Below are 12,524 nucleotides of genomic sequence, written 5' to 3' on the forward strand. Positions count from 1 at the left end.
CAATAAACTCTCAAATGAATGTGTAGATTCTTTCTCATTTAAAACATCTGAGAGAAGCAAAAGGATGCAAGCAGGTGTGCAAGAAAATGCTGTGACACTTGACACTTACATAATGGGGGTTTATTTGATTGTAGCAATACAGAAAAATGGAGAGGGGGATATGGCAAGCTGCATTGTCTGCAAATGTACAGGTACTCTAGAGTCCTGCAGTATGATGAGGACGCCTAGGTAACTTTCATTGTAGAACATTAATAGTTTATAACTGTGGATACATCTGCTGGGTTGGCTGTGATGCCAGAACCTGTGTGTGTGTGTTATCTTTTGCCAAACACATTCTAAATAACTCAGTGCTGAAGTTAAAGGGAGAAATAAACCTGATTTTAAACATCTTGGCTGATTTGGTAAGAGGATAAATATAGATATGATATATAATAAGGATAATTCCCTGGATGCCAAATCCAGGTTTGGTACCAGTACTCTTTGGTGAGAGAGCCCCAGCCAATATTTAAAATCACAAAACATGCAGCAAAGTAAACCATGGAAATATGGGCTATTAGACCTTTCAAATATCCCATTCTCATGTGCTTCCAAAGTATCCTACCTCCTTTAGCATAAAAAGAGACCACACTTTTGGGAAGTTGAAAATCGTTTCTTTACAAATTTTTCAAAGGTCATATTCTTGTGCATTCCCATACAGCAACAAGAAAAGACAGGCAGTAAAACTTTGGTTCCAAACTGGTAAATGTTTCTTTAAAAAATTGTATAGAAAAAATAACTATGGTTTGCCTAAGCCACATGTTATAAACTTGGAGCACCCAGCTTAGACCTCCTTACTGGTAGGGTTCCCATGGTGGAATGGAAGAACAAAGCATTTGGTAACTCTTCTTGGTATCTCCGCTGCATATAAACCTGCATCAGGAATTGTTATAAATAAATATTCATCTACTGTTTCAAAAAAATGAACAATATTTTCAGACAACTTAGACTACATAATGAACCATCGTTCATTATGAGCTTTTGGAGACACTGAGATCCAGCGCCGAGGGCCTTCTGGCGGTTCCCTCATTGTGAGAAGTGAGGCTACAGGGAACCAGACAGAGGGCCTTCTCGGTAGTGGCGCCCGCCCTGTGGAATCCCCTCCCATCAGATGTCAAAGAGATAAACAACTACCTGACATTCAGAAGATATCTTAAGGCAGCCCTGTTCAGGGAAGTTTTGAATATGTAACACTGTATTGTTTTTAACACTTGATTGGGAGCCGCCCAGAGTGGCTGGGGAAACTCAGCCAGATGGGCGGGGTATAAATAATAAATTATTGTTATTATTATTACATTTGCACTAAAACTTCTCCAGTATATGTGTGGCAAACCAAAGCTCCATACAGTGTGTCAGTGACCAGCGCCTAGGGCAAGAGCACAAACATTCTAGAGCAGGAATGAGGGACTTTTTTCAGTTCAAGGGCCACATTCCTTCCTAGCAAAATTCTGAGGGCCACAACGGTCGTTAGGGCCAAAGTAAAAAAAGAGAGTACAACATCCACACATATTGGATACAAATCCATGATTCTATTGTTCTAACTTGTATTCAGTGAATTGTCTTTAGGTACATGATTGGCTGGGTCAGATCAAAGGTCCATCAAGACTAGGATCTTGCTTCCCCCAATGGACAAGCAGTTCCCTCTAGGAAGCATATTAATGGTGAAAGGGCAATAAAAACTCTCAGTCTGTTCTCTAGTATTGAGTGGCATAATGCTTCTGAGCTTAGAATGATATGTAACCTCTCCAGACAAGCATCATGAGCTGTACTTCTGAGTCTCAAATGGCCATTCTAGAATTCAATAGATTCTGGAAGTTGTAGATACAAAAAGAAACTTTTCCATCCATATTTATTAAATTCCATATTGGTTTTCCAGTAGTGTATCTACAGAGACAACAAAATATTTCAGGAGGAAGTCAACAGGCCAACTTAAAAAATAAGCCATGTTATATGCTTTATGCTATATACAAGAAAATGACTCTTGTGAATTTTTCGGCCATAATAAACCAGCTAGTGTCAAAGGCACAGCTATAATCTGTGTCATCTTCCTGGAACTTTTCAGAACATTTTTCTCTTATACCTGATGAAGTTCTCCATGTGATGTCCCTATAAATGTATGACTACTGTGTAATAGCAATTTGGACAATCTGACCTGCTAGAGCTGAATCCTAAGAGTGGTAAACATCGCAGTGGGAAGCAAAATACAGTAAACAGCACACGGCAGAAATCACTTAATCATTTAGCCGGGCAGAAGACAATAGCCATCTCTTCCCTCCTAGCCATGTGCTAATTAAATACAGCTGGAGACTGCACCAAAAGAGAGGGGGGAAGAGAATTTCAATTAATTAATTGGCAACCTGCTGACACTGTAATTAAGTTATGAAAATGCAACTCCCTTACACCAGATATTAAAAATTAGTCAATTATGTTCATTGGGAAAGTTCCCTTTGCACCCTTATCACAAGCTGCAAGAAAGAACATGACTTTGTTTGAGCCCCCACTCCTTGATTTTATAAATGGGTGACTTATGAGTGATGGAGTAAAACAATGTTTACAGACAAGGGTTGCTTTCCAATGCTAGTTCTACTCAGAGTAGAGCCACTGAAATTAATGGGCATAACTCACTTGTCTATTAATTTCAGTGGGCCTACACTAGTTAGAACATAGTTGGATATGACTTAATATGTCTCATTGGCTGCAAGCAACATTGTTTAAATGTTAGAGCACTGCCACAGTCATGGTCCTCACCAAAACCAGTAAATTGCAGATAAAATATGCTTTTCCCTTGCTAAGAGCACTGGCCTGCATAGCTACCAATGCATTCAAGCCAAGGCAAAAGACTCAGGTACATTATACATTTTCCAAGGTCCACAATCTCTGATATATTTCTACGGCAGAGTTCTAGATATGAGAAAGGCAAGGAGCCAGTAAGAGCTAGTGTAATGTATTTGGAGTGTTGGCCTAGGGACTCAGGTTCAAATCCCCGCATAGTCATGAAGCTCATAAGATGAATGTTAGGGATGGGGGACAGATTCAATGCAATTTGCAATTAAAGGTGAACTTGTTTAATTTGCACTTTCCAAAACAATGCACAGACTGAAACACAGCCATCTTTTGAAACTGATTTTTTCTCTGTATTTTGTTTTGCAGTTCTCCCGCAAAGTAATGGATCCAATATATGCATAATAGGGTAAAATGTATGCCTACAAATGCATTACTTACTGAAAGCAATATGCAAGAATGCATTGCCTCAGGAAAATACACTTTGCAAAAATTACTTTCCAAAATGTATATGTTAGGAGAAATTCCCACTAAATTTCTGGTGATTTTTTTGTGATGACTTTTCAAAAATATACCACAAAGTGATGTGGAAATGTGATGAACTGGTTAAGATTTGAAAAATGAGAAACTGAGAGAAATTGAAATTTATACTGTACATTCACCCCATCCCTGGTGACCACAGGCCAGCCACCATGTCTGTCTACTCTATTGGGGATTAGATAGATTCTGATAACCTTATATATTGCTTTGAGCTCCCTGGAATCAAAAAGGAGTGTTTGGGGAGAGAGAGATAGAGAAAGTGTGTGTTTTCTACCAGCATCTTCCCAAATGACACAACCACTAAGTGGGGAGTGAAAAGGTGGAGGGGCAAGTTTCAGGTGCTTCAAAGGGGTGGGGGTCATGGTTGGTGCCGCAGGAGGACAGGGAGGCAAGCACCCCAAAAGGCAAGGAGCTTGTCCACCTCCAGCCCTCTCCTTAACGTTTATATTGACTCCCCTTGTTAACACATATTGTTATTTTGCATGTGCAACACAGCTCGCTATCCTAGAAATACACATTGCCCTTCCTTGCCTACCTATAGATATATTTTCTGGTGCTGCCACTGATAGGGTCTAATGCTGGCATGGAAGGAGACTGAACCTATCACACCTTAGGTGATGCTATCAGGAACATGTTCCTGTCTAAATTCAGTGCTGGTTTGGGGGGGGGAGCTATTTTCAGTTTTTGTTTTTGGGTTGCTTGACTGGTTTACAGAAAACATATAGCCTAATTCTGAACTGAGTATGAACATACTGATCACAAGTCCCTAATCATATTTGAAGAGACAGATCAGGCAAAACACTTGCTAGAATGAAAAGCCTGATGTGACCTGGATGTAGAGACCTCATAAAAGGTATCATCAGAGTGGGTGGGACCTGAGCAGAAGGGGGAGGAGAAGTGGTCCAGACTTGCTCCCTGTGTGAAACAGAGTGGAGATGATGGGATGCTCATTGATGTAGTTTAAATAGATAAAATGGGGAAGTCTCCAGTTTTCAGCCATTTCCCCCAACACTTTATGTGAGCCTTTATGTGAGGCTTGGTATAAATGCCCACTTAAATGTTCTGACAGTTAAAACAAATTTTAACAAGAGGAATTTGTACTTTCCCCATGTTTCACTGCCTAATGGAGCAATACTAGTGCTTCAGCTGAGTGGACATTAATGGAAACCATCTGGCGCTTACTCTCATTCCCTTTCAAAAAGTCATTTTCCCCTCTCCTCCTCTCGCCATGTCCCTTGAAAGTACTAGTTGCAAATAATGCCTTAATAGGTTTCCTCCAGCTTTTGAGCCACTATGCAAAATTTACACTGACCCTAATTGGCACGCAGGTCCCTTGTTAGGCCTATGCACAAAACAGTGGCAATGCACTGCAAAGGAAATGTGTTTCAGAGTGATGGCTGCTTCCTAAAATGTTGTGTTTTTAGCATTAACAATGTGAACAGTGGCAATATAGTAATGTCCAAAGCAATTGTTTGAACCAGGTTCTCTAAGGGACCACCTCCTCGCATATAATTCAACCTGTATGCTTAAACCATCAGGGAAAGACCTGTTCTCTGTCACATCCCCAGCTGAGGAAGGCATGCAAGAAAGTCTTCTCGGCAGTGAGAGAAGATTTGAGTCCTTGGGATATTTCTATACCCCAATAGATTCAATCCCCTTTTCTACCCACCCTTTGACAATAAATGAAAATACTGCTCAATCAAGTGCTTGTTTAATGTGCTCTCTGTAATAAGCTGAACCAAGTTCTTTTGTGACTCTTGCAATGCAAGGACTTGAGAACTGTGGTCCTTCAGATGGCTGGTCCACCCATGAGGCCAGGTAAGGTGACCACTCAGACAGCAGGATTCCTAGGGGCACAAGTTCCCCATCCCTCCACTAAAGAACATCCATTTCTAGAGTAACTAATGCAGAAAGCACTCCAGCTATTGGATGTGCATGACCACTGAATGGTCCAATTCCATGCTATCAGAGCCAAGTGGCATAAAACATTGGGAAATTAATAGGTCTTCAGCAATTGACATTGGATGAATACAGACCTCTAGTTTTCCATCACAATTAATCATCATCTTGTTCCCTTTCTAGCTCTTGGGGCTACAAAATATACTCAGGCAATTAAGGAGAATCTAAGCAGTGATGCTGAGTCACCATGTTTAGCTACAAGGTAATGATAGCAATTAGCAACAAAAGGCTGCTGTGCCTGTCAGTCTTCATTTTTCACCTTTGGGGGGGGGGGAGAATAAATGCCCCAAACAACCACATACATCTTACAGACTGTAGTATTAGAAGAAGAAAGTAGTCACATGATTCCTCATGTAGCCAATGTGTCATGGTCAAGGGCAGCAATACTGGAAGAATCCAATCCTAAAGTGAAGGAGTGGAAGACAATAGAGACCTCTGCTTCTTCCTTTGCCCTAGGCAGAAGCAACTGTCACTGGGATCCAGCCTCCCAAAATTGGTTCACCAGTGGTCTGCCATCTTGCAGCTTTCTAAAGAGTTCACAACCTCGTCAGCATATGACACCTGTGCTCAGACATCTGCACTGGTTGCCTATTTGCTGCCAGTCCAGGTTCAAGTTGTTACTATTATTAGTATATAAAACCCTTAACAATTTGGGACCAGTTTACATACGTGATCACCTTACCCCGCATGTGCCCACTCAACTGCTTCAATCAGTAGAATTGGCACTACTAGAGGTACCTCACAATACTCACTCCAGTTCAGGAAAAAAGCCATTATTTACTGTGGCAATCTGCCCATTGAGACCAAGCAGGCACCTTCACTGTACACTTCTCTCGGCGACTGCAAAACACATTCCTGTTTAGTCAAGCCTGCCCAGATGCTTAGAAAGTTGAGGTAATTTTAATCTGTTTTAGTATTTTAACTTTTGTATGTTTTAGAATTGTAATTTCCCCCCGGTTTTAAAGTTTAACTGCTTTGAGGTTTCTTACAATCAAGCGGTGTATAAATTTTACCCACACTCCTTCCAGGGGTTCAGTTCACAAGGACTAAAGGCATGAACAGAGTTGGCAGTACATAGACCTTTTTCATCAACCTGGCTGGTACCATTTGTCACTGGAATCCTCTCTTCAGTGATGCTGATCCTCATTTGAGTCCAACTGGAAAGGAAAGAGCCCAGTACCATTGATAGGCATAGCTGTCAACGTTTCCCTTTTTTAAAGGGAAATTCCCTTATTCCGAATAGGATTCCTTGCAAGAAAAGGGAAAAGTTGACAGCTATGTTGATAGGGCATTAGAACATTGGAAGCTCACCCATATTTAGTCAGGCTCTGTATTGTCCACACAGTGACTCTCCAGGTTTTCAGGCAGAGGGCCCTCTACATCCTACCTGGAGATGGTGTAGATGGAACCAGGAACCTGCTGAGCTACAGTCCTTCCACCCCGCCTTAGGTTACAATCCTTGCAGCATTGCCACCTTGACAAAACAGGAGCCTGAGAAATCATATGTTGGTCCCAGGGCTGGTGCATGCCATTTTGCTGCTTGAGGTGGAACGGGAGGTTGCACTTTGCCCTGCTGCTGCCACCCCTCCTGCCCCAGCTACCTGCTCCTGCTGCCACCACCTGCTCTGCTATTTCTGTGTGCCCTGCCACATGCCCTGCTGGCAGAGAAGTGGTGCCACCATTGGCACTGATTTTGGGCAAGATTTTGTGTGAGATCTTGCCCAAAATGAAGGCAAAGTTGCCCAAAATCGGCACCAATGGCAGCAGCACTTTTCAGCCACTGGCAGAGGCAGTGAAGCAGATGCGGTTCCTATGGGCCACCTGAAGCAGTGGCCTCACTCTGCCTAATGGCTGGGCTGGCTCTGGTTGGTCCTCTAATGCTAACAATGCCTCCGGACTGCCAAGAGAGAAACATGAATCAGCATTCCACCAGGCAGTTTGTAAAACCACCATATTTTAACTCTGAATATGATCATTCTGTCCCCTCCACTGTCCAGCTTTTCCTTTTCCACCTTGGATATTAGATTGTAAGTCACTGTGGAAGACAGTGGGCTGTTTTGATTCTTTCTATAGCACTCAGTAGAATTTTAAAATGATAACAACCAACAGAAACAATATGAGTCCCAGGAAGATTGATGGCTCAACTAAAGATTCTAAGAAAGAGGCATAGGTAGAATAAGCTGGGAGTGCTGATCACAAAACTGGACAAGCCTGCTCAACAAAGGGACTGATTCCCCCCCCCCACTTGCTTAGATTTTGTATTTTCTACAGCCAAACCTTCAACACCTCTGCATGAGACAGTGCTTAACATCTCCTGAGTTGGTATACATATGCTAATGATCGCTCTTGCGCACCTGTTTACACCTTCCCTGCTGTTTAGACCTCTCAATTACCATGCCAGATCTGTTTATATATTTTTTTTCCCCTCTGTGGTACTTAAAGACCTGATCAGAATCAGATGCATAGGCTCTCTTTCTGCTTGTGTGGTTTGGTTTTAGATCCTCATTGGCTCTGTGAAAAAATCAATAAGTATTTGTTTTGTGTTGTTCTTTTTTTAAAAAAGGTTTAAATATAAGAGCACACAAAAGCATCCACTATGAACTCTTAAATAAAAACTGCATGGTTAAGTTTGCAATGCAAGGCAACCAAGCCTCTGGAGTAAGACCCACTAAACACTAGAACTTACTTCCAGTTGAATATGCACATGAATACATGGCCACTGCATAAAGCCCCTGCATGCTTGATCAGGAGTAGGTGTGGATGAATTTATTTATTTCTGGTCTATGTCATTTCCCCATGTATTCACTAAGAAGTCCACTTTGCCTCATGTCTTTTCTTTCTTTTTTAATCTGCCTAAGATTTGCATTTGAAACTGAATTCTTTTCTAAAACCATATTTTATATCAAACACACATTCAAAAATTTGGAGAGCATTTAAGTGTGTGGATTTCTAATTTCTGATTTGCACATTGGTCCAGGAAGAACAGATGAAGTTACTTTGCATCATAATTAAACAAGGCTCTAATTCTTCAACCATTCTGACTCTGCTGTAAACCCCACTGGGTACAATTTCAGTGTCTGAAATGAACTACTCTGGATTAATTAAGCTTACTGAATTAGTTCAAAAATCTCTGAACTACACTTGGAAGCAGTTCCCACAATTGCTGGGTGAACTGAATGTCAAGTGCGGTTTTATCAACGTGCACACGTGAACTGGGGAAATAAAGAGTTGCCGTTTAAGTGAAGGACCTCGAGGATGTGACAGACTGTGCATGTACAAATTCTATAATTTTAGAAATTATCCTCATTAAGGAAGTGGAACACAGCAGGGCCACTTAAGAAGAACTCTGCTGGATTAGGTTTATCAAAGGTTTATCACATCAGAATTCTGTTCTCACAGTGACCAACCAGATGCCTTTTTGGAGGCTCATAAACAAACATGAATGCGGTAGTACTTTCCTGCTCATGATCTTCAGCAATTGTTATTCAGAGGCATGCTGCCTACAATACTGGCCTCTTGGGCTTGCCGATCAGAGGGTTAGCAGATAGAATCCCCACGATGGGGTGAGCTCCCATTGCTCTGTCCCAGCTCCTGCCAACCTAGCAGTTCGAAAGCACGCCAAAAAGTGCAAGTAGATAAATAGGTACTGCTCCAGCGGGAAGGTAAACGGCGTTCCATGCACTGCTCTAGTTTCGGTGTTCCGTTGCACCAGAAGCGGCTTAGTCATGCTGGCCACATGACCCGGAAAAACTGTGTGGACAAATGCTGGTTCCCTTGGCCTGTAAAGCGAGATGAGCGCTGCAACCCCAGAGTCATCTGCGACTGGACTTAACTGTCAGAGGTCCTTTACCTTTACCTTTAGAGCCTGGGGTTATCTTATGAAGTTAAACAGTGAGAGATTCAGGACATCAAAAAAGGAAGCATCTCTTCACACAGTGCATAGCTAAACTTTGATTGCATAATTTGTTTGCCCTTAGGTGCACAAAAATTGCCCACATGGTGGCAACTGGATCAGGAACCTCACATAGGAGTAGGGAGAAGTCTGAGTCTAGATTCACAGGCTGATGACTGCAATTTTGCTCAGGGTGATGGTGGTGGTGGAAGCTTCCATTTGTGTTCAATAACTGAAGATATATATATAAAAAATATCCTTACATTAAAAAGGGGGGAAATGATAGAAGTTAAGATTCTACATGTAAAATTTATAATGCATGCATTTAGTAGCTAGCCAGAACATGAGTATGCTGACAAACTCTATTGAGTTTGGTTGACAATGTGTTGTTCTTAAGCACTGTATTCTCTTGGCGATCATTCCAGCCATTTTAAGTAGGAACACTTGGTGTGCTTTATGGGCTGACAGAAGGCTATGAAATCCCAACAAGTCAAAACATTGTAAGACCTAATGAAAGGTCCATATATAATATTTCTCACAGTGTCTGTTTATTTCCTCCCTGCTGTTACATTACTAAAGAATAAATATAAAATAAAGTAAGAAAACATGTTGGTTAGAAGACAAAATAAGCACCCACACCCCAATAAAAAAAACAAACAGAATTTGTGAAAATGTTTAGTTTAACTCTCTGTTTGCCATAAGAAGGCTCCAATCCCATGCACATTTGTTTGGGAGTGAACCCTCTTGAACTCTGTGGAGCTTACTTTTTAGTGGATATGCCTCAGATTGTGCTATTTGGGAAATAAAGTCTCTGTGCCTTTAACACACTATGATTCCCAGGATTCTGTGGGAAGGACCCGTGGCTGTTTAAAGTGGCAATAAACTGCTTTAAAAGCATAGTGTGGATGGATCCTTACATTTGCCCTTTTGTGGCATCCAAAATCAGATGCCACACTTTGCCTCGTGATAGGCCCCTGCCAATCACTATTGAATAAATTGCTGGATTTCTGATGGGAAGCAGCAAAAAGTTGCAGAATAAACCATGTAATATAATGTTGATGTTAATAACTGGTCTAAACCACAGAGCCTAGGGCTTGCCGATCAGAAGGTCGGCGGTTCGAATCCCCGCGACAGAGTGAGCTCCCATTGCTCGGTCCCTGCTCCTGCCAACCTAGCAGTTTGAAAGCAAGTCAAAGTGCAAGTAGATAAATAGGAACTGCTCTGGTGGGAAGGTAAACGGCGTTTCCATGTGCTGCTCTGGTTCGCCAGAAGTGGCTTAGTCATGCTGGCCAAAAGACCCGGAAGCTGTACACCGGCTCCCTCAGCGAGTAAAGCGATATGAGTGCTGCAACCCCAGAGTCATCCACAACTGGACCTAACGGTCAGGGGTCCCTTTACCTTTATGCTTCCTTACTAACCATTACTTTTGTGGTCTTTTTTGTTCATCACTGCTTCCACCCACTTGCCTGCCAGGCAGAGAGCCAATCAGCAAACAGACTGTGGTATCTACTGTTCTGCCTCTCTAACATCACCGTTGTCTGGGCTGGAGCACGGAATGTGTGAACAAGGAAGCTGCAATGGTTAAGAGAAAGAGCAGGTCCAGGAAGGATTTTGTCCATTTACCCATTGCCAGGATTTCAGCAGATGCTCCTGTCCTGATGATTTAATGGCCTGTTGTTGTTTCAGTGTTATCTGTTTCTTGTCATAATCTTGGTAGATTGACTAGTATGGATATCAAGAAGTCTTATAAATCAGAGAGCTTTGGATGCTGTCCGTGAGTGCAGTCCATACCCAGGTAAAGAACAACCCCACTCTTATGAGGCTGAGTGGCCTCTGTAATATGGTTGCTGTCTAGGATGCTGGCATAGGTGTTACCCTGCAGAGCTAGGCAGCTGTTTTTTGGATTTTTCCCTGCTTGCCTATCTAGCAGGCAAAGGTATAGGTAGATCTGACTGTTAATAAGAATGGAGATGGAAAATCTACTGCCCTTCAGATGTTATTGGACTCCATCTCCCATCAGCCTCCATCAGAATAGCAAATAATCAGGGATGAGTGGAGTTGTAATTCAACAGTTTATGGAAGGTCACAAGTTCCCCATCCCTGAATTAAAGAGTTAAGGCATGAGTTGGGAATAAGGCATCATAGATTGGTTAAGAATGCCTATTCCCCTGGGCTACGTGTTACAATTTAAGAATTCCCAGCTTCACCTTTGCTTATGCTGTTATCTGTGTCATTGTTGTTTAATAAAGTTGTCTCCTAATTAACTTCTTATTTAATGCCTATCTCTATTTCACCTCTGCAAATGCCCAGTTTATACTGTAAGCATTTCTTGTTTGAGCAAAACAAGTCCATCATCTATGACAATATAGAAGATTTTAGCAAAAACAGTTGTCCTATTTCCTTCTTCTGGTTTTTTTTTATTATTTAAAAAACTGATTTCCCACTGCATACAAAGAAAAGAGATGCTCTTTCATGATTTTGTGGAACCACACAAATAAAGCCTGAAATGCAACTGTAGAGATAACTCAGCAATCAATGGAAGCCCAGCAGCTAATCGATGGGCAGTTTCATCAGTGATTATTTTATGTATGGTCAGCCTTCCACAGGCCTTTGATTTACAATCCTATTGTCAATAAGAAACAACTAGAGTTAGTCTGAAAAGATCTGTGTAGAGCTTACCGAGACAGAGGAGGGGGGAATCCTTGAATGTTATCTTACACATCCATACAAAGGCAGGGGGAACATATACATTGGCATGAAATATTTGCTGAGCAATATAATGCCTCATCTTTAAAAGGGAGATCAGACTACCAGGGAAACATGCTTAACAACAAAGGGCTGTATCCAGTGTTCTGTGTCCACTAGCACAAAGGCACTTGTCCTAACAGATGGATGAATTTTAATGTTGTGCAACATAGGAATCCAACACATTGGTTGTGCTGGTGGAAACTCATTGTGCAATTTATTGCACAGCAAAGGTACCAGCAACCTGCTTATGTATCCTCTTGTGAAAAATATCAAGAGAATAAGATGGTAAAATAGAAATAAAAAACTTGGTAGAAGTTTATGCAGCAGAAACATATATCCTTGAGGTCAACTATTGTTGTGTGTGTGTGTGTTCTAGAAAGTAGGCTTGGGACATGGTATCAGATTCTAGTATACTAACTATTGCAGATATTAATACTGCACAGCTTGAAGTGACTGGGTGCATAAAAACTGTCTCCTTTTGGAAATAAAACATTGTCCATACCCATTATATTGTTCAAAACTTTACTTGAAGAACTTTTTTCAAAACAGAACAAAAACAGCAAATGAT

The sequence above is a fragment of the Podarcis erhardii genome, assembly GCF_964252035.2.
Source record: "Podarcis erhardii genome assembly, chromosome: Z".
Taxonomy (NCBI): domain Eukaryota; kingdom Metazoa; phylum Chordata; class Lepidosauria; order Squamata; family Lacertidae; genus Podarcis; species Podarcis erhardii.